The sequence below is a fragment of the Ornithorhynchus anatinus genome, chromosome 2, assembly GCF_004115215.2.
Source record: "Ornithorhynchus anatinus isolate Pmale09 chromosome 2, mOrnAna1.pri.v4, whole genome shotgun sequence".
NCBI classification, from domain to species: Eukaryota; Metazoa; Chordata; class Mammalia; order Monotremata; family Ornithorhynchidae; genus Ornithorhynchus; species Ornithorhynchus anatinus.
The window spans coordinates 15564958-15588432 of NC_041729.1; positions in this window are offsets into that span (position 1 = coordinate 15564958).

Consider the following 23475-nt stretch of genomic DNA (forward strand, 5'->3'; position numbering starts at 1 on the left):
GAATCCTAACTCTGAGCCCTCCAGGCTCTGAGGTAGGGTTTTCTACTGACTTTAAATATCTTGGGGGTCTCTCTCAGTTTAAAAGATATTTCGATAAGGGGGTCTGCCACCTCTCTCATTACCTCTCACCAGCCCTGTCAAGAAATCGTTCTGGATTGGCCTCTTTGCCTTGCCACAGTTGTACCAGGCCAACCTGACTTCTGAAAGTTGCTCTCATTCACTCCAGTGCTCTGAGGCTCTCCTGTACTGTATCTTTGAGCCCTGCAAATGGTAATATGATGCCTCCCACAAGCCCCCCATGCCCCTTCTGTCCCCACAGCCAGCTTTGTTTTGTCATAGCTGGGTAGGGATTGTCTCTATCTGTTGCCAAATTGTACATTCCAAATGCTTAGTACAGTGCTCTGCACACAGTAAATGCTCAATAAATACGATTGAAAGAATGAATAGCTACCTTATGTTTCTAGGGGTGTGTTGTTGGGGCGGGGTTAAGATTTTAGAGCAGAAAACTTGGATGTTGTTTCCCAAGCGCCGCAATTTATGGGTTTTCTCGTGTCAGGCTGAGTCCTGCAGCCCAGCTGTTGGTTTTGCTGACCTGGAGGATTTTTCATTTTTATGAAGGGCTTTGTCTCCTTACATCCATTAAGGACCAGGGCCTGAGGCACAATGTGAAGGCGGAGGAAATGGTGTGAATGGATTGGGGTCGGCAGGCAGGAAGAGGAGATCAACTCACTTGAGAGGCTAATATACAACTGAGCTGTGCCAAGCAGTTTGGCCGGTTGCCGGGTTTTATCCTGACAGTCCGGCTGATGGTCCGGCTGTCAACTGACCTATCCCCTTACTGGGTCCATGACTATACAGGATGCTTTTAGGTCCAATTTTTGTTTTTGATGCCGACTTTCCCTCCGCCGTGGCTACTGCTCACCACCCTTCATATTGACCTCTAGATTGTAGACTCACTGTGGGCAAGGAATGTGTCTGTTTATGGTAGTATTGTACTTTCCCAAGTGCTTAGTACAATGCTCTGCACACAGTAAGTGCTCAATAAATACAATTGACTGGCTGACTGACTGACCTAGGGAGGAATGCCAAAGGCTCTCCAGCTTGGGAAGTGTGAGGGTCCTCCAGAGATAATAATAATAAATGTGATATTTGTTAAGCACTTACTTTATCCTAAGCCCTGTGCTAAGCAGCAGGAAGCAGTGTGCCCATTGTCCTGGGAATCAGAAGGACCTGGTTTCTAATCCCATCTCTATCACATGTCTGCTATATAACCTTGGGCAAGCCACTTAACTTCTCTCAGCCTCAGTTACTTCAACTGTTACATGGGGGTTATGGCTGTGAACCCCATGTGGCACATGGACTTTATCCAACCTGATTAGCTTATATCTACCCCAGTGCTTAGTACAGTGCTGGAACAAAGTTAGTGCTTAACAAATACCATAAAAAAGAGCACTGGAGTAAATACAATAAAATCTTTGTTAAGTGACTACTGTATCCTAAACATTGTGCTTAGCATTGGAGTGAATATAACACAATCAGGTCACACACAGACCCTGTCACCCATAGTGCTCACAGTCTAGGGGGAGAAGAATGGGTACTTAATCCCCATTTTATAAATGAGGTAACTGAGGCAAGGCACAACAGAGTGAAGTGGAGAGACATTTAACACTGATTAGTAAATCATGACCTAAACGTATGACACTAGACATTAGGAATAGCATTAATCACTTATATTATATGCAAAGCACTGTACTAAGCATTTGGGAGAGTACAATATAACAGAGTTGATAGACACATCCCCTGTACCCAAGGAGCTTACAGCCTAGAGGAGGAGAAAAGCAATGATATTAACAAGTAAATTAGGGGTTTGTACATAAATGCTGTGGGGCTGAGGGTGGGATGAGTAAAGGTTGCAAATCCAAGTGCAAGAGCGATGCAGAAGGGGGTAGGAGAGGAGGAAATGAAGACTTAGGGAAGGCCTCCTGGAGCGTAATTTTTAGAAAGCCTTGTGTCCAAGTGCTTGGTGATACATGCACAGAATCTTCATATTTAAAGAAGACATGGTGAAGTTCACCTCTGCGTGGGTGTATGGCTTTAAAGGAGAATATGTCCCACAATCCTGGCTACATTGTGCACACAAAAAAACTTGTCCCTTGCTGTGTGTGTCTGCAGTGCCAGTCCTGTTTTCTCTTTTGCTTCCTTGTCTCTCACTCCAATCAAAACTTTTGCACAAAGAAAGCCACTCATTTCTTAATGGCACTTCCCCCTTCCCTGCCCCTCAGCATGGTTCTCATTTGTATATATTATTTATTAACCTATTTATTTTGTTAATAAGGTGTATATCTCCTTGATTCTATTTATCTTGATGATGTTGTCTTGTTTTTGTTTTGTTCTGTTTTGCTTTGCTGCCTGTCTCCCCCGTTTAGACTGAGTTCATCAATGGGCAGGGATTGTCTCTATCTGTTGCCGCTTGCCGAATTGTACATTTCAAACACTTAATACAGTGCTCTGCACATAGTAAACGCTCAATAAATACTATTGAATGAATGAATGAATGAATGCTGGTTTCTTCCTCAGCAAATTACTCCCTGTTTCTAGCTGGGATGCAGCAATGTCTGAGGGCTTTTTGGTTGAGACTTATCCTAAAGTCCTCAATCTTTACTTTCACTTGTTGCAATTTTCCTGTCCTAAATAAAGAGAGTCTTTGGTAAAATTTGGGTGTGAAGCTACATCCAAATACCTTGTGCCTCAGGAGAGAAATCCCTGTCTAGTCAAATATGATATCTGAACTCTTTGGCCCCCGATGCACAAGCAGAGTACCAGTTTTACAGGCCTGTCACCTTGAAGGTCAAGGGTTATAACCCCTGGGAGCTCTGTTCCTCAGGAGAATGGTGGGTTTTGGTTGATTTGAACCCCAAAAAGCTTCAGAAGAAGGGCAATCAGAGAGATAAATCTTTTCCTCTGATAATCTTCAGTGTGCGATTATAAATTGTAGTTGATTTATTTTCATCATTGCAAAATGTTCTCTGCTTGAGTTTTTTTCCCCAAGCATCCAGACTCTTATCTCCTGTTCTCAAAGGGAGAAGAGACTGAAAAAGTAACAATCCTGCCCCTCCTGCCAGTATTGTGGAAGATAAACACTCTCCGTTTGTGGTGAAATGAGTAAAGCTGCAGGGGGGATTTTCTTCTTTTTTCCCCCCACCCAAAAATAATGGTGTTAGCACAACATTACAGTCTGTGGGTGTGCTGGAAGGAAAGAGATTCTGTGTGTGTGTGTGTGTGCGTGTGTGTGCGCGCATGCACGCACGTGAGAACATGTGCATGCTGAATGTCTAACCTGAAAATTGGGGTCTGCCTATTCATAGAAGAAAAAGAAATGCATCTTAGGCCAGATCAACAAAGGCCTGCGAGTCAGAAGGACCTGGGTTCTAATCCCAGCTCCACTACTTAGTAAAAGTAACAATAATAATTATGGTCTTTGTTAAGCATTTACTATATGCCAGGCACTGAACTAAGTGCTGAGGTGGATACTAGCAAATTAGGTTGAACACAGACCCTGTCCCACGTAGCGCTCACAGTCTCAGTCCCCATTTTACAGGTGAGGTAACTGAGGCACAATGAAGTGAGGTGTCTTGTCCAAGGTCACATAGCAGACAAGTGGCAGAGCCGGGATTAGAACCCATGACTTTCTGACTCCCACACCCATGCTTTATCCACTACACCATGCTGCTTCTCACTTGTCTGCTACGTGACCTTGGGCAAGTCACTTCACTTCTCAGGGCCTCAGTTACCTCATCTGTAAAATGGGAATTAAGATTATGAGCTCCTTGTGGGACATGGACTGTGTCCCACCTGATTAGCTTGTATCCATTCATTCATTCAATAGTATTTATCGAGCGCTTACTATGTGCAGAGCACTGTACTAAGCGCTTGGAATGAACAAGTCGGCAACAGATAGAGACAGTCCCTGCCGTTTGACGGGTTTACAGTCTAATCGGGGGAGACGGACAGACAAGAACAATGGCAATAAATAGAGTCAAGGGGAAGAACATCTCATAAAAACAATGGCAACTAAATAGAATCAAGGCAATGTACAATTCATTAACAAAATAAATAGGGTAATGGAAATATATACAGTTGAGCGGACGAGTACAGTGCTGAGGGGATGGGAAGGGAGAGGGGGAGGAGCAGAGGGAAAGGGGGAAAAGAGGGTGTAGCTGCGGAGAGGTGAAGGGGGGGTGGTAGAGGGAGTAGAGGGAGAAGAGGAGCTCAGTCTGGGAAGGCCTCTTGGAGGAGGTGATTTTTAAGTAGGGTTTTGAAGAGGGGAAGAGAATCAGTTTGGCGGAGGTGAGGAGGGAGGGCGTTCCAGGACCGCGGGAGGATGTGGCCCGGGGTCGACGGCGGGGCAGGCGAGACCGAGGGACGGTGAGGAGGTGGGCGGCAGAGGAGCGGAGCATGCGGGGTGGGTGGTAGAAAGAGAGAAGGGAGGAGAGGTATGAAGGGGCAAGGTGATGTAGAGCCTCAAAGCCTAGAGTGAGGAGTTTTTGTTTGGAGCGGAGGTTGATAGGCAACCACTGGAGTTGTTTAAGAAGGGGAGTGACATGCCCAGATCGTTTCTGCAGGAAGATGAGCCGGGCAGCGGAGTGAAGAATAGACTGGAGCAGGGCGAGAGAGGAGGAAGGGAGGTCAGAGAGAAGGCTGACACAGAAGTCTAGCCGGGATATAACGAGAGCCCGTAGCAGTAAGGTAGCCATTTGGGTGGAGAGGAAAGGGCGGATCTTGGCGATATTGTAAAGGTGAAACCGGCAGGTCTTGGTAAGGGATAGGATGTGTGGGGTGAACGAGAGAGACGAGTCAAGGACGACACCGAGATTGCGGGCCCGAGAGATGGGAAGGACAGTCGTGCCATCCACGGTGATAGAGAAGTCTGGGAGAGGACCGGGTTTGGGAGGGAAGATGAGGAGCTCAGTCTTGCTCATGTTGAGTTTTAGGTGGTGGGCCGACATCCAGGTGGAGACGTCCTGGAGGCAGGAGGAGATGCGAGCCCGAAGGGAGGGGGAGAGGACAGGGGTGGAGATGTAGATCTGCGTGTCATCTGCGAAGAGATGGTAGTCAAAGCCGTGAGAGCGAATGAGTTCACCGAGGGAGTGAGTGTAAATGCAGAACAGAAGAGGGCCAAGAACTGACCCTTGAGGAACTCCAACAGTTAAAGGATGGGAGGGGGAGGAGGTGCCAGTGAAGGAGACCGAGAATGACCGGCCAGAGAGGGAAGATGAGAACCAGGAGAGGACGGAGTCCGTGAAGCCAAGGTGAGATAAGGTATGGAGGAGGAGGGGATGGTCGACAGTGTCAAAGGCAGCAGAGAGGTCAAGGAGAATCAGAATGGAGTAGGAGCCATTGGATTTGGCAAGAAGGAGGTCATGGGTTACCTTAGAGAGAGCAGTCTCAGTAGAGTGGAGGGGACGGAAGGGGACGGGGACGGAAGGGGAGGGGACGGAAGGGGAAGGGGAAGGGGAAAGGGAAGGGGAAGGGAGGGGACGGAGGGGAGTGGGGCTTCTACCCCAGCACTTAGTAGAATACCTGGCACATAGTAAGTGCATAACAAATAACATTTAAAAACAAAAACAAAACACTATTTCCCAGATAATGCAGACCAAAAAATGTAATTTAGCTTCTGTTATTCTGGTATTTCAGTTCCTTGGTGGGAGACGTGAGCCAGATCTTTACTCTCCAGACCCCTATATTGTCCCTAGAGCACATGGCTTCTGCCAGATGCAGCCCCAACCTTCTTCCTTTCCCACTGGCTTCCCTCTGCTATTTATGGATACTTCCAACAGTAAATGCTATTGGTGAGTCATCTGGGTCCCCTCTACCGGACCCCCAAACCCAATCCTGTGGTTCTTAAGCTCCAGATATCCTGTTCCACCAAAACGTTTGCCTGATCCTTTGAAAACCTGCTCACACAGGGAAGCGCCTCTGTTGAACAGGAGAGAGACTGGAAGATTTGCTGGGGTGGTGTAAACCAGGTGAAAAACCCCCATCAATCTTCATGGCCTCTTCTATAAGGCTATAGGAATGACCCCTCATCAGAGAGCTCCCAAAATCCAATCCATTGTTTACGAAGTGGGCTTGAGGTGGCCCTATTTCTGCTTGGGTAATTAATATTACTAGTCCTAGAGAGGAGCACCATCTCTTCCACTTGCCTGCTGTGTGACTTTGGGGAAGACACTTTCCTTCTCTGTGCCTCAGTTACTTCACCTCTAAAATGAGGATTGAGACGTAAGCCCTACATGGGTCTAGACAGTGAGCATGTTGTGGTCAGGGAATGTCACTGTTTATTGTTGTATTGTACTTTTCCGAGCACTTAATAAAGTGGTATGCACACAGTAAGTGGTCAATAAATACAATTGAATGAATGATTGAATGACAGGGATTGTGTCCAACTCCATTTGCTCGTATCCACCCAAGCCCTTAGTACAGTGCCTGGCACATAGTAAGCACTTAGAAATATTATTATTATTAATAAAGCCCAGGCTTTGCTCGTAAAGAGCTCAAGCCTCCTCTTTTGTCCCCTGTCCCTATGCCCACTTTTAAAAGACATTGGATACCACTTTTAATTTTCATCTTGGGGCTTCCTAGCTAAGAGAAAGGCTGGGGCAGGCCTTCTAGAAAGTGGAAAAAGGCAGGAGAAAGAGACCTGGCCATAGAGAAGCCAGGGAGGCAGCCAGGGACCTGAGAAACTCAATCTGGAACCAAGAACTAAGAGTTACAGCCAGATAACCACAGCAAGAGATGTCCCCAGAGAGGGACACTCAAAGCCAGAGACCCCAGGCAGATGTAGACATGGACTGTAAACTCCCTGAGTGCAGGGAATGTTTGTTCTTCTTCTGTTCCACCCTCCCAAGAATCGTATTATGGTGATTTGCAATCAGTAGGTGCAAGCACTTGGATATTCACCGCCTCCTGTATGTCTTCCCTTAGCACTTATCTCCGGATCTTTATAATGTAGTGCTTCCTCCTACCTATAATTCATTTTAGCATCCGTTTCCCTAACTAAATTGCAAGCTCCTCGAAGGCAAGAATCTAGTCTGCTAACTCTTTTATACTTTCCCAAGCACTTAATACAGTACTCCGTACAGAATAACACTCAACAAATACTTCTGATTGATTGAATGCAAATGATAGATTAGAAGAGGAGAGATAAACCCTTGACACTGGCACCTTAAATTCAATAAGGCAAACATGATACCTCATCTTCTCTCCTTCACATTACTACTATTCCTTTTGTATTTGTTAAGTACTTATTATTTGTCAAGCACTGGTCTGAGCTGTGGGTTACATACAAGTTAATCAGATCTGAGAGAATCCCTGTCCCACCTGGGACTCACAAGTCTAAGTAGGAGGGAGAACAGGTAGCGAACCCTATTTTATAGATGAAGAAACTGAGGTACAGAGAAGTTAAGTGACTCACCCAAGTTCATCCAGCATCTTTGAGTCTAATCTCTTTTTTTAACCTCCCACACTCTGCATGATTCTAATTCCTATGAGCTTTTCCTCCCCAGTATTTCCCAGGCTTGCCTCTTTCCTCTTCACAGTTATCAGACCACCATCTTGATTCAGGCTCTTACTGTCTCCAAGCTGGGCTACTACATTAGCCTCCAAACTGGTTTTCCTGCTTCCAGCCTCTCCCCTCTTCAATCTTGCCTTCATTCTGCTGCCTGGATCCTCTTCCAGATAGGACAATCAGAACTGATCATCCACTCTCTTAATGATTACCCATCTCTCTCCTTGTCAAACAGAAAGTCCTGACTCTTGGCCCCACATCTCTCCACTAGGATTCTCTTTACCACTTCTCATTACTAAAAATTGCATTTCCTCCAAGAAGCCTTTGTTGACTCACCTCTCATTTCCGCACCCAATTTGCCCTTCCTTCTCTGCACTTGGGTCTGTACTCCATAAAGACTGATATTCACTCCACCCAGCCCCCAGCCCCACAACACTTTTTTATGGTTCTTTCATTCATTCAATCAAATTTATTGAGCGCTTACTATGTGCAGAGCACTGTAGTGGTTAAGTGCTTACTATGTGCCACACGCTGTGCTAAATCCTGGGGTAGATACAGGTCAGTCAGGTTGGACATGGAGCTCACAGTTTTAATCCCCATTTTAGAGATGAATTAACTGAAGCAAAGAGAAGTTAAGTGTCTTGCTCTAGGTCACATAGACAGGTGGCAGAGCAGGGATTAGAATCCAGGTCCTTCTGACTCCCAGGCCCCTGACTCACTAGGCCATGTTACTTCTTAATTCTCCTGTTTCAGTCCTGCTCCAATCATCCTAACTACACCCATCCCATCTTCAAAGCCCTCCTACCTCCACCCCTCACTTCCTCCCCAATTAATTATTCAAAAAATAATAATAATAATTGTGTCATTTGTTAATGCATACTTTGTGTCAGGCACCGTACTAATCCTTGGTTTAGATTCAAGATAATTAGGCCTGAGACATTCCCTGTTCCACATAGAGCTCACAGTCTAAGTAGGAGGGATTACATGTTTTGAATTCCTATTTTACAGATGAGGAAACTGAGGGCCCCCGAAGTGAAGTGATTTGCCCAAGATCACACAACAGTGAAGTGGTGAGGCTGGGATTTGAATCTGGGTTTTCTTACCAACTTCCCATGTCAGGTCATCCCAACTGCCACACTTTGTGATGTCTTTATCCATCAGTTTATTATCCAAGTCGTTTCATCATTTAGACATTCATTGAGCCAAAGTTATCAAGTGCAACCATATTTTTCCTTCTATCCCCCCATTTATGGCAGCCCGCAGGGTAGGCCTTCTGTGTTATCCCTTTACAGAACTCTCCCAAGAGCTTAGTAGAGTGCGCTGCAGACAATAAATTCAAATGAATAATTGAATGCATGCATGACTGCATGCAGGAAAGAGAAGAGAGACCGTATAATCTTGGGCAAATCACTTAACTTCTCTGGGCTCAGTTTCCTCATTTGTAAAATGGGGATAGGATGCTGAGCCTGGCAGCATGGCATAGTGGATAGAGAAAGGGCCTGGAAGTTGGAAGGTCATGGGTTCTAATACCAGCTCCAGCACTTATCTGCTATGTGACCTTGGGCAAGTCACTTCACTTCTTTGGGCCTCAGTTCTCTCATCTATCAAATGGGGTTTGAGACTGTGAGCCCCAAGTGGGACAGGGACTGTGCCCAATCTGATTTGCTTGTATCCACCCCAGCGCTTAGTACAATGTCTGGTGCATAGTAAGTGCTATTATTAGAGAAGCAGTGTGGTTTAGTGGAAAGAGCATGGACTTGGGGGTCAGAGGTGATGGGTTCTAATCCCAGCTCTGCCACTTATCAGCTGTGTGACTTGGGGCAAGACAGTTCACTTCAGCCTCAGTGAGCCCCACATGGGACAACCTGCTTACCTTGTATCTACCCCAGCACTTAGAACAGTTCTTGGCATATATTAAGCACTTAACAAATACCATCATTATTATTACTTTTATCTGTTCTTCCAATGCTTCTGATGATCTTGTGTCTACTCCAGGGCCTAGCAAAGTGCTTGGCAAACAGTAACTACTTAGGAGACACTGGAATGAACAAACAAGCAACCGAGAGGAAACAGAGAAGCAGGTGGGGACAGCCAAAAACAAGATGGAGACACCCAGTGAGAGACAGATATTGAGTCTTTTTTTTCCTCTCCTCTATAGCCCTTCCCCTCCCCCTGCCCTTGGGGGATGAGAAATGAGGGGATCAGCTTTCCTGCTCAATCTGGATCCTGGGGTCGGGAGAAGGAGGTCATTGCCCTGCAACCCTTTCCAAAGTTGTCATTCATCAATTCCAGTGTGAAAGGCTAGTTGGCCTCGTATCCATCCCAGAGCTTAGTACAATGTCTGACACACAGTAAGCACTTAACAAGTACCACAGTTATTATTATTTCATAGATTTGAAGCAATTTGCACAGTCAACCCACTGCAGGCCATATAAATTAATCAATCATTCATTCATTCATTCAATAGTATTTATTGAGTGCTTACTATGTGCAAAGCACTGTACTAAGTGCTTGGAATGGACATTTTGGCAACAGATAGAGACAATCCCTGCCCAGTGACGGGCTCACAGTCTAATCAGGGGAGACAGACAGCAAAGCAAAATAAAACGAAACAAAAACAAGACAACATTATCACGATAAATAGAATCAAGGGGATATACACCTCATTAACAAAATAAGTAGGGTAATAGATAATATATACAAATGAGCACAGTGCTGAGGGAAGGGGAAGGATGGAGGAGCAAAAGGTGGGGTGGGGAGGGGAGGGGAGGGGGAGCAGAGGGAAAGGAGGCTTACTTGAGGGGAGGTGAAGGAGGAAGGGGGAAGAGCAGAGGATGGAGGGGGAGCAGAGGGAAAAGGAGGGAGCTCAGTTTGGGAAGGCCTCTTGAAGGAGGTGAGCTCTCAGTAGGGCTTTGAAGAGGGGAAGGAAGTTAGTTTTGTGGATTTGAGGAGGGAGGGAATTCCAGGGCAGTGGTAGGACGTGGGCCAGAGGTCGACGGCGGGATAGGCATGAACGGGGGAAGGTGAGGAGGTGAACAGCAGAGGAGCGGAGTGTACAGAGTGGGCAGTAGAAAGAGAGAAGGGAGGGGAGGTAGGAGGGGGCAAGGTGATGGAGAGCTTTGAAGCCAAGAGTGAGGAGTTTTTGTTTCATGCGGAGGTTGATAGGCAACCACTGGAGGTTTTTAGGGAGGGGGAGTGACATGCCCAGAGCGTTTCTATAGGAAGATGATCCGGGTAGTGGAATGAAGAATAGACTGGAGCGGGGAGAGACAGGAGGAAAGGAGATCAGAGAGAAGGCTGACACAATAATCCAGTTAGGATATTATGAGAGCTTGTACCAGCATGATAGCTGTTTGGATGAAGAGGAAAGGGCCAATCTTGGTGATATTGTAAAGGTGAGACCGGCAGGCATTGGTGACGGATTGGATGTGTGGGGTGAATGAGAGAGCTGAGTCAAGGATGACACCAAGGTTGCAGGCCTATGAGCCAGGAAGGATGGTTGTGCCGTCCACAGTGACAGGGAAGTCAGGGAGAGGACAGGGTTTGGGAGGGAAGATAAGGAGCTCAGTTTTGGACATGTTGAGTTTTAGGTGGCGGGCAGACATCCAGGTGGAGACCTCCTGGAGACAGGAGGAGATACGAGCCTGAAGGGAGGGGGAGAGAACAGGGGAGGAGATGTAGATTTGTGTGTCAACTGCATAGAGATGTTAGTTGAAGCCGTGGGAGCGAATGAGTTCACCAAGGGAGTGAGTATAGATGGAAAACAGACAAGGGCCAAGAACTGACCTTTGAGGAACCCCTACATTTAGTGGATGGGAGGGGGAGGAGGAGCCCACAAAAGAGACCGAGAATTAATGGCCAGAAAGATAAGAGAAGAACCAGGAGAGGACGGAGTCCGTGAAGCCAAGTTGAGATAAGGTGTGGAGGAGAAGGGGATGGTCAACAGTGTCAAAGGTAGCTGAGAGGTCTGGAAGGATTAGGATAGAGTAGGAGCCATTGGATTTGCCAAGAAGGAGGTCGTGGGTGACTTTGAGACAGCAGTCTCGGTGGAGTGGAGGGGACGGAAGCCAGATTGGAGGGGGTCCAGGAGAGAGTTGGAGTTGAGGAATTCAAGGCAGCAAGTGTAGACGACTCGTTCTAGGAGTTTGGAAAGGAGGGTAGGAGGGAGAGAGGACGATAACTGGAAGGGGAAATGGGGTCAAGAGAGGGTTTTTTTAGGATGGGAGAGACATGGGCATATTTGAAGGCAGAGAGGAAGAAGCCACTGGAGAGTGAGTAGTTAAAGATAGAAGTTAAGGAGAGGAGGAGAGAAGGGGCAATAGTTTTTATAAGGTGAGGAGGAATAGGGTCTGAAGCATGGGGAAGGTGGGACTTGCGAGGAGGGAGAAGACCTCCTCTGAGGATACTGCAGGGAAGGATGGGAAGGTTGGGGAGAGGGTTGGGAGCAAGGGGGAAGGAGCAAGGGGAGGGGTGACTTTGGGCAGCTCAGACCTGAATGTCTTAATTTTTGTGATGAAGAAGGTGGCCAGATGGTTGGGGGTGAGGGATAGGGGAGGGGGAGGAACAGGGGGCCTGAGGAGAGAGTTAAAAGTCCGGAACAATTGGGGGGGTCATGGGCATGGGCGTCAATGAGGGAAGAAAAGTAGTTTTGCCTGGCAGAGGAGAGGACAGAGTTAAGGCAGGAATGGATAAATGTGAAGTGAATAAGGTCAGCTTGGTGCTTGGACCTTTGCCAGCAGCGCTCAGCAGCTCGAGCATAAGAGTGAAGGAGGTGGATAGAGACAGAGATCCAGGGCTGCAGGTTTGTGGAGCAAGAGCGGTGGAGGGAAAGGGGGGGGGGGCGAGTGAGTTGCGAGGAGTAGAGAGGGTGGAGTTGAGAGTGGTAACCTGATCATCAATCAGTCACATGCTTATTGAGCACTTTTCTCCATGCACATTTACACTCCATGCTTGGGAAAGCATGGAAGAGGTAGTAGTCATGATTCCTGCCCTTGAGGAACTTTCAGTCTAGAGGGGGAGTCAATCATTAAAGTACATTACAGGTAAGAGGAAACTGCAGAGTTTGAAGATCGGATTGCTACCGGGATGAGGGTTGAGAGTGAGTACTCAAGTGCTCAGTGAATACAGATTTAAGTGCATAGGTGACTAGGAAGTGTTAAAGTGGTGGTGGGGCATGGGGGAGAGCAACACAGACCAAACTGCAGGATTTTATTTTCCTTCCCACAGCCAATCAACCAAGCAGTGGTATTTATTGAGTACTTGCTATTGACAGCACTATACTAAGCAACTGGGAGAGTACAGTATGATAGATTGAGTAGACATACTTCCTGCTCACAAACAGCCTGCAGTCTTTTGGGGGTCTCTATGTCATCCTCCTTAGTTTGTTCCTAGCCTCTGAACAGCCCCAAGCCACAATAAAAATAGGGGGGAACTAGGGGTTCAGTGGGGGGGGGGGAACCATTCCATTTTAAAATTAGATTGTCTCCAGACTGTCCAACTGGAAATATGGTGGGCTGGCCATCTCTGCCTGAGCTGCTGCAGAGTCAGGATAAGGGGTAGGTGCCCTCCTGGCCCTGAGAGATCCCCCAGGGATAGGGCAGGCTGGAGAGAAATCTATCAAGGGAAAGCACCGCGCAGAAGTGATGAGCTGTTTCCATTTCCTTCCTCCTTTCAGAGAGATGGGTAAAGACATCCCAACACTGAGACCTGAGGAAGACAGCTCTGACACCGGCTGTGAACGCTGACAGCTTCTCGGGCCCCTGGGTCAGAGAAACAGCCGCTTCAAGCTAATTGCGTATGACGGTGGCAGCAGCAGCGGAGGAGTGAGGGATGTGGGGTGTGGAGGGCGTGTGGGGAGGGGAGAGAGGAGGGGGCTGGTGGTGGTTGGTTGAGGGGGGCGGGGATGAAAAGCTAGATGTAGCACTTTCCCCACTGCAGACAGATCTGGCATCTCCTGATGGGAGGTTTGTTCATCTGTGTCAGAATCCGGAGGACATTTACTGAAATCAGACCGCCTAAGAGCCTGGAAGAGAGCTGAAAGCACTAATAACATTCCCCAGGTTAAAGAGCTCTAGGCGCAGCTACTGCTTCTGAAAGCTATTAAAGGGCAGAAAACTCTTGTCTTCAACCCGAGTAATTTGATCAGGAAAGGGCAGGCCAGATTACAGGGCTCTTTGATGGTGGGCGGCTGCCAGGGAGAGGAACGTGGCACACAGTCTCAAGGCAGGTAAACAGTCGTTTGGCAGCTCTCTGAGAGCCTGGAGATCGGCATCAGTCTGGGACTCCCTTTCTGACTTTTTTTTAATGGTATTTGTTAAGTGCTTACTATGTGCTAGGCACTGTATTAAGTGCTGGGGTAGATCCAAGATAATCAATTGGACATAGACCCTGTCAATCAATCAATCAGTTATATTTATAATAATGATGATTGTAGTATTTGTTAAATGCTTACTATGTGTCAGGCACTGTACTAAGCATTGGGATAGATACAAGGTAATCGGGTTGGACACAGTTCCTGTCCCACACTGGCCTCCCAGTCTCAATCCCCATGTTACAGGTAAGGGAACTGAGCAGTCAAGAAGTTAAGTGACTTGTCCAAGGTCACACAGCAGACAAGTGGCAGAATGGGGATTAGAACACAGGTCCTTCTGACTCCCAGGTCTGTACTCTATCCACTATGCCACACTGCTTGTATGCTATACTAAGCTCTATACTAAGCCCGTGGGAGAGTATAATATAACAGTATAAAAGTGTCGGTAGACATGTTCTCTACCCACAACGAGTTTACAGTCTAAAGGACTCACAGGACTCCCACACAGTCCTCACAGTCTTAATCCCCATTTTACAAATGAGGCACCTGAGGCAGAAAGAAGTTAAGGGACTTGCCCAAGGTCACCCAGCAGACAAGTGGTGGTCTTCCTCAGTCTTGGGATGCACTTTGGTCCCGTAACCGCTCCCAACTCAGGCAGCAGGTCCACCTTGCCCAGTGGTTTTAGCCTGTCTGGGCTGACTACACTTGCAGGGGCTCAATTCCTATTTAGCTTGTGATTGGGGGTGGGCTTTATGGTTAGCCAATCCATGTAAATCAAATGTCCCAATTTATCTGAAATAATCTGGAAATATGGGTCTTCAGATTCCCTGGGGATAGTCTGGCAGACTTCTCTAGGTCCTTTGAGAGTTCAACCATGACATTAGCCAGAGGGTAACTGGAAGCCCCGTGTGGGATGAACTCCGTATCCAATCTGATTACCTTGCTCCAACCCAAGGGCTTAGTACAGTGCTTGGTGCTTGGTGCTTGGTGCACTGAGGCAAGACCACCCCCCTGCCCCAACCACCACCACCAACCTTCTAGACTGTAAGCCTATTATGGGCAGGGTTTGTTTCTCTTTATTGCTGAATTGTACTTTCCAGGCATTTAGTACAGTGCTCTGCACACAGGCATTCAATAAATGCGAATGAATGAATTGAACAAATGAATGAATGAACAGTAAGCATTTAACAAGTCCCATCATCGTTATGATTATTATGGTCACAGCAGACAAGTTGGCAGCAGACCTTTTGAGCCCAGAGTGACATCTGGATGTGTAGACAATCAGGAAACACTCCCGACATTAACAGAAGCTCCAGTCTCCCTCTTTTCTGCTTGCCATCTGCTCTGGCATGGATGTGGGCAGGGCTAGTGGATGAAGTTGGGGGACGGTGGGAAAGGAATGTGTGTTATATTGTTATATCGTACTCTCCCAAGTGCTTAGGACAGTGCTCTGCACACAGTGAGTGCTCAGTAAATATGAATGACCGACTGAGTGACTGAAGAAAGATCTCAGAGCCACCATGATACCCAATGCTGAGGTCGGGGCTGGACTGCCCCAACCCGTCTCTCCTCGCTGCTACTCCTGCAATGAGGCTTGACTGTAAGCTCATTGTGGGCAGGGAATATGTCTTCTAATTCTATTGTATTGTGCTCTGCCAAACACTTAGTACAGTGCTCTGCACATAGTAAGCACTCAATAAATATGCTTGATTGAATGATTGGAGGGAAAGCTCCAATGGGCAGACCATAGTAGATTTTGGACCATCCTTGGTCCAAGTTATATAAATCTAATCAAGTCTTGCCAGGACACTGGCACAGACAAGAGACAGAGAAGCAGTGTGGTCTAGTGAACAGAGCTCAGGGCTGGGAGTCAGGAGACCTTCAATAGTAGTATTTATTTATTTCAATAGTATTTATTTCAATAGTATTTATTGAGCGCTTACTATGTGCAGAGCACTGTACTAAGCGCTTGGAATGAACAAGTCGGCAACAGATAGAGACAGTCCCTGCCGTTTGACAGGCTTACAGTCTAATCGGGGGAGATGGACAGACAAGAACAATGGCAATAAATAGAGTCAAGGGGAAGAACATCTCGTAAAAACAATGGCAACTAAATAGAATCAAGGCAATGTACAATTCATTAACAAAATAAATAGGGTAATGGAAGTATATACAGTTGAGCGGATGAGTACAGTGCTGAGGGGATGGGAAGGGAGAGGGGGAGGAGCAGAGGGAAAGGGGGAAAAGAGGGTTTAGCTGAGGAGAGGTGAAGGGGGGGTGTTAGAGGGAGTAGAGGGAGAAGAGGAGCTCAGTCTGGGAAGGCCTCTTGGAGGAGGTGAGTTTTAAGTAGGGTTTTGAAGAGGGGAAGAGAATCAATTTGGCGGAGGTGAGGAGGGAGGGCGTTCCAGGACTGTGGGAGGACGTGGCCCAGGGGTCAACGGCGGGATGGGCGAGACCGAGGGACGGTGAGGAGGTGGGCAGCAGAGGAGCGGAGTGTGCGGGGTGGACGGTAGAAAGAGAGAAGGGAGGAGAGGTAGGAAGGGGCAAGGTGATGTAGAGCCTTGAAACCTAGAGTGAGGAGTTTTTGTTTGGAGCGGAGGTTGATAGGCAACCACTGGAGTTGTTTAAGAAGGGGAGTGACATGCCCAGATCGTTTCTGCAGGAAGATGAGCCGGGCAGCGGAGTGAAGAATAGACCGGAGCGGGGCGAGAGAGGAGGAAGGGAGGTAAGAGAGAAGGCTGACACAGGAGTCTAGCCGGGATATAACGAGAGCCCGTAACAGTAAGGTAGCCGTTTGGGTGGAGAGGAAAGGGCGGATCTTGGCAATATTGTAAAGGTGAAACCGGCAGGTCTTGGTAACGGATAGGATGTGTGGGGTGAACGAGAGAGCCGAGTCAAGGATAACACTGAGATTGCGGGCCTGAGAGATGGGAAGGATGGTCGTGCCATCGACGGTGATAGAGAAGTCTGGGAGAGGACCGGGTTTGGGAGGGAAGATGAGGAACTCAGTCTTGCTCATGTTGAGTTTTAGGTGGTGGGCCGACATCCAGGTGGAGACGTCCTGGAGGCAGGAGGAGATGCGAGCCTGAAGGGAGGGGGAGAGGACAGGGGCGGAGATGTAGATTTGTGTGTCATCTGCGTAGAGATGGTAGTCAAAGCCGTGAGAGCGAATGATCACTGAGGGAGTGAGTGTAAATGCAGAACAGAAGAGGGCCAAGAACTGACCCTTGAGGAACTCCAACAGTTAAAGGATGGGAGGGGGAGGAGGCGTCTGCGAAGGAGACCGAGAATGACCAGCCAGAGAGGTAAGAGGAGAACCAGGAGAGGACGGAGTCCATGAAGCCAAGGTGAGATAAGGTATGGAGGAGGAGGGGATGGTCAACAGTGTCAAAGGCAGCAGAGAGGTCAAGGAGGATCAGAATGGAGTAGGAGCCATTGGATTTGGCAAGAAGGAGGTCATGGGTTACCTTAGAGAGAGCAGTCTCAGTAGAGTGGAGGGGACGGAAGCCAGATTGGAGGGGGTCTAGGAGAGAATGGGAGTTAAGGAATTCTAAGCATCGATTGTAGACGACTCGTTCTAGGATTTTGGAAAGGAAGGGTAGTAGGGAGATAGGGCGATAACTGGAGGGGGAAGTGGGGTCAAGAGCGGGTTTTTTTAGGATGGGGGAGACGTGGGCATGTTTGAAGGCAGCGGGGAAGGAGCCATTGGAGATTGAGTGGTTAAAAATAGAAGTTAAGGAAGGGAGGAGGGCAGGGGCGATGGTTTTAATAAGGTGAGAGGGAATGGGGTCCGAGGCGCAGGTGGAGGGGGTGGCACTTGCGAGGAGGGAGGAGATCTCCTCTGAGGATACTGCAGGGAAGGATGGGAAAGTAGGGGAGAGGGTTGGTGGGGGGGGAGGGGAGAGGCGGAGGGGTGACTTGGAGGAGCTCAGACCTGATTTTGTTGATTTTCGTGAGGAAATAGGTGGCCAGATCATTGGGGGTGAGAGATGGGGGAGGGGGAGGAACAGGGGGCCTAAGGAGAGAGTTAAAGGTCCGGAACAATCGGCGGGGGTGACGGGCATGGGTGTCGATGAGGGAGGAGAAGAAGTTTTTCCTGGCGGAGGAGAGGGCAGAGTTAAGGCAGGAAAGGATAAATTTGAAGTGTGTGAGGTCGGCTTGGTGCTTGGACTTTCGCCAGCAGCGCTCGACAGCTCGAGCATAGGAGCGTAGGAGGCGGACAGAGGAGGTGATCCAGGGCTGTGGGTTAGTGGAGCGAGAGCGGCGGAGGGAAAGGGGGGCGAGAGAGTCGAGATGAGTAGAGAGGGTGGAGTTGAGAGCGGAGACCTGATCGTCGAGAGTGGGAAGAGAGGACAGGGTGGCAAGGTGAGGAGAGATGCTTTTGGACCTGGGTTCTAATCCCAGCTCCACCACTTAATAATAATAATTATAATGTTGGTATTTGTTAAGCGCTTACTATGTGCAGAGCACTGTTCTAAGCGCTGGGGTAGATACAGGGGAATCAGGTTGTTCCACGTGGGGCTCACAGTCTTAATCCCCATTTTCCAGATGAACTGAGGCCCAGAGAAGTTAAGTGACTTGCCCACAGTCACACAGCTGACAAGTGGCAGAGCTGGGATTCGAACTCATGACCTCTGACTCCAAAGCCCATGCTCTTTCCACTGAACCAGCTTGCCCTCTGTGTGACCTCAGGCAAGTCACTTAACTTCTCTTGCCCTCAGATTCCTCATCTGTAAAATGGGAATAATATTGTGATCCCCATGTGGGACCTGGATTGTGTCCAACCTGATCAGCTTCTGTCTACCCCAGTGCTCAACCTATAGTAAGTTATTGGCAAATACCCCAGTTATGATAATTATTAGACAGGGAGAGTTGCTACTGATGTCACTCGAGAATACCAGTCAAGGAGGCATCACGGGAGTGGAAAGAGCCTGGGCTTCGGAGTCAGTCATGGGTTCGATTCCCGGCTCTGCCACTTGTCAGCTATGTGACTGTGGGCAAGTGACTTAACTTCTCTGTTCCTCAGTTACCTCATCTGTAAAATGGGGGTTAAATGTGAGCCTCATGTGGGACAACCTGATTACCCTGTATCTGCCCCAGCGCTTAGAACAGTGCTCGGCCTGTAGTAAATGCTTAACAAATACTAACATTATTGTTATTATTACTATTATTATTATGCCAGGCACCAAGTATAATGTCATAATATCATGCGTTTCATTTCACTGAAGTTTGCCCTGAGTGATTCTAGGGGGAACCCAGCTCCTCCTGTCCCCCAAATTAATCCAGAGCCTCTGAGTTCCTTTTCCAAGTCTATGTGCAAAAGTTACAAACCCCTCAACCACCTCCCACATTCACATACACTTCTATCCAGAGCCTTCGTGTTCCCCTTGGGAGCAGGGTGAAGTCCATGGCAGCATCTGAGCTTTTATTTATTTATATATTTACAGTATTTGATAAGCACTTACTATGTGCCAGGCACTGTACTAAGTACTAGGGTAGATAACAGCTAATCAAGTTGGACACAGTTCATGTCCCACACAGGGCTTACAGTCTTAATCCCAATTTTACGGATGAGGTCACTGAGGCACAGAGAAGTGAAGTGACTTGCTCCTGAGCTGTGGAACTAATAATAATGTTGGTATTTGTTAAGCGCTTACTATGTGCAAAGCACTGTTCTAAGCACTGGGGTAGACACAGGGGAATCAGGTTGTCCCACGTGGGGCTCACAGTCTTAATACCCATTTTACAGATGAGGTAACTGAGGCCCAGAGAAGTTAAGTGACTTGCCCACAGACACACAACTGACAAGTGGCAGAGCCGGGATTCAAACCCATGACCTATAATAATAATGTTGGTATTTGTTAAGCGCTTACTATGTGCAGAGCACTGTTCTAAGCGTTGGAGTAGACACAGGGGAATCAGGTTGTCCCACGTGGGGCTCACAGTCTTCACCCCCATTTTACAGATGAGGTAACTGAGGCACAGAGAAGTTAAGTGACTTGCCCAGAGTCACACAGCTGACAAGTGGCAGAGCTGGGATTCGAACCCATGACCTCTGACTCCAAAGCCCGGGCTCTTTCCACTGAACCATGTGACCTCTGACTCTAAAGCCCGTGCTCTTTCCACTGAGCCACAATGCTTCTCCAATCAATTGATGGAACTATCAATTGATGACATTTGTTGAGTGTTTACTGTTCGCAGAGCACTGGAATAAGAGTTTGGGAGAGTATAACAAAGAGTTGGTAGAAATGCTTCCTGCCTACAGCAAGCTTACAGTCCAGAGGGGGAAACAAGCATTAAAATAAACTATAGTTATGGATATATTCAATCAGTGGTATTTCCTGAGCACTTATTACATGCAGAACAGTGTACTAAGTGCTGTGGGGGTGAGACTGTGGTGATTATAAAGTTTTAAAGGGTACAGGCAGTTCCAGTCCAGAGGCAGGATGTGGATGAGGGATCAGCAGCAAGATAGACAAGATTGAGGGATAATGAGTAAGTTGGTGTTAGAGGAGTGAAGTGAATGTGCTGGGCTGGTTTGAAGTAGGAAATGTAAGCTCGCTATGGGCAGGGAATGTGTCTGTTTATTGTTACATTGTATTCTCCCAGGAGCTTAGTATAGTGCTTTGCACACAGAAAGCGCTCAATAAATCAACTATATGAACAACTGAATGCAATCAGTGAGGTAAGATTGGAGGGAGCAAAGTGATTTAGTGCTTTAAAGCTGATGAAAAGGAGTTTCTGTTTGATGCAGAGGTAATAATAATAATAATGGTATTTGTTAAGCACTTACTATGTGCCAACCACTGTTCTAAGTGCTGGGGTAGACACAAGGTAGTCAGGTTGCCCCATATGGGGCTCACAGTCTTAATCCCCATTTTACAGTTGAGGTAACTGAGGCACAGAGAAGTGGTTTGCCCAAGGTCATGCAGCAGATGAGTGGTGGAGCTGTGATTAAAGAGCACGGGCTTTGGAGTCAGGGCTCATGAGTTTGAATCCCAGCTCTGCCACTTGTCAGCTGTGTGACTGTGGGCAAGTCACTTAACTTCTCTGTGCCTCAGTTCCCTCATCTGTAAAATGGGGATTAAGACTGTGAGCCCCACGTGGGACAACCTGATTCCCCTGTGTCTCCCCCAGCGCTTAGAACAGTGCTCTGCACATAGATAGCGCTTAACAAATACCAACATTATTATTATTAAAACCCACATCCTCTGACTCCCAAGCCCATGCTCTTTCCACTAAGCCACACTGCTTCAGTCCATGAGCAAGCACTGGAGGGTTTTGAGGAGTGGAGAAACATGGACTGAATGTTTTCTTCAAAAAATGATCCAGGTAGCAGAATGAAGCACTTATGTAAACATGTATATATCTACAATTCTATTTATAGTGATGTCTGTTTACTTGCATTGATGTCTGCCTCCTCGTCTCTAGACTGTGAGCCCATTGTCGGCAGGGATTGTCTCTATTTGCTGTATTGTACTTTCCAAGCACTAAATATAGTGCTCTGCACACAGTGCACTCAATAAATATGATTGAATGAATTGAATGAATGAATGAATGAATGAATGAATGAATGAAGTACAGACGGAGTGGGGCGAGATTGGAGGCAGGAAGGTCAGTAAGGAGGCAGATGCAGTAGTCAAGGCAGTATAGAATAAATGCTTGGATCAGCATAGTAGCAGTTTGGATGGAGGAAAAAGAGCAGATTTTAATGATGTTGTGAAGGTAGAAAGGACAGAAATTGGTGACAGATTGAATATGTGGGTTGAATGGGAGAGATGAGTTGAATGTAATGCCAAGGTTACAGAATTGTGATTCAGGGAGGATGGTAGTGCTGTCTTATAGTGATGGGAAAGTCAGGGGGAAGACAGAGTTTGCATGGGTAGATGAGGGGTTCTGTTTTGGACATGTTAAGTTTGAGGTGTCAGCGGGTTATCCGAATAGAGACATCCCAAATGCAGGAAGAAATGCAAGACCGCAGAGGAGAGAGATCAGAGCAAGAGACATAGATTTGGGAATTATCCACATGGAGATGATTGTTGAAATCGTGGGAGCAAATGAGTTCTCCAAGGGAGTGGGTGTAAATGGAACACAGAAGAATGAGAACTGAGCCTTGAGGGCCTCCCGCAGTTAAGGGGTAGGAGTTAGAGGAGGAGCCTACAAAAAAGACTGAGAATGAGTGGCCAGAGAGATAGGAGAAAAAGCAGGAGAGGACAGTGTCATTGAAGCCAGGGTTGGATAATATTTCCAGGAAAAGGGGGTGGTCCACATTGTCGAAGGCTGTTGAAAGGATTCAGATGGAGTAGATACCTTTGGATATGACAAGAAAGAAATCACTGGTGACCTTCAAGAGGGCAGTTTCTGGAAGGGAGTCGAAGCCAGAATGGAGAGGTTCAAGGAGAGAATTGGAGGAGAGGAAGTGGAGGCAATGGGTGATGACAACTTGCTCAAGGAGTTTGGAGAGAAATGATAGGAGGGAGATGTGGTGATAACCAGAGGGAGCATCAAGATAGGTTTTTTTAGGATAGGGGTTACATAAGAATATTGAAAGCAGTGGGGGAGAAGCTATTGGAGAGTGAACAGTTGAAAATGGAATTCAGCGAGGGGAGAAGGGAGAGGGCAAGTATTGTAAATGTGTATCTTTTCTAGACAAAATTCTTCCCAGTGACTGGTAGAATAGGGAAAGGGCTCGGGGGAGAATGATGCTCTTCTGGGGCCCAGTGAGGGTGCCCTCAGCACTGTTCAGTTGGTCCATAACAAGTGCAGAGGGGAGAGTCTCTACCAGTAAGCTCTGGTCCTGATTCACCTCCAGGGGGGAAGCAAGGGATCTTTAAACCCCTCTGGATTGTAAACTAGTGATGGGCAAGAAGTGTGTCTGTTTTGGTACTCTCCCAAGTGCTTAGTACAGTGCTCTGCAAACAGTAACTGCTCAATATTGACTGACTGACTGACTGAAGCCTTCCAAGTTGGAGTGAGGGTTCAGGTCCCTCTTAGTTAGGGCTGATTCTCCCTCAAAGCTGGATAGGATTTGGCAGGAAATCGGTTCTCTCCCCACCCTCCCTCCACCACCACTTATAGAGAACGCGGAAGCACATTGGATCTCCCGCCGGGCCTCTGGCCGTCAGGAAGCCACACCCCTTGGCCTCAGCTTTGGCAGGAGTCCACCCAACCCCATTCCTTCCTGAAGAATGGAGACATCTATTTCTGGCCTCTGTGGTCAGTGGGCATGCTCGGTTAACAAAAAGAAATGGAGTGCTGTCATTTATTAAGGAAGCCTGTGTGTCCTCAAGACCATTCCTGAGTGATCTGGGTCATTTAGGAGCTCGATGAGAGGACAACTAAGGGAAATCAATTGTTACGTGTATGTCTGCTCACCAAATCAAATAATTGACTTTTGGCTAGTTTGGGCCATTGGACAAAGAACAAAGTTGGGCAAGAAAATTCTGGAATTGGTCCTTCACATTCCCTCGACTCGGCCAGACTTGCCTATGAGGGAAGTCCATCTGAACTGAAAAGTTCAGCTTTCCTGAAGGAGAAGAATATTTGGTTTCCAGCAGCAAAACTGGCGCTCAGCCTAGTGTGCAGCTGGGCTGAGTTAAAT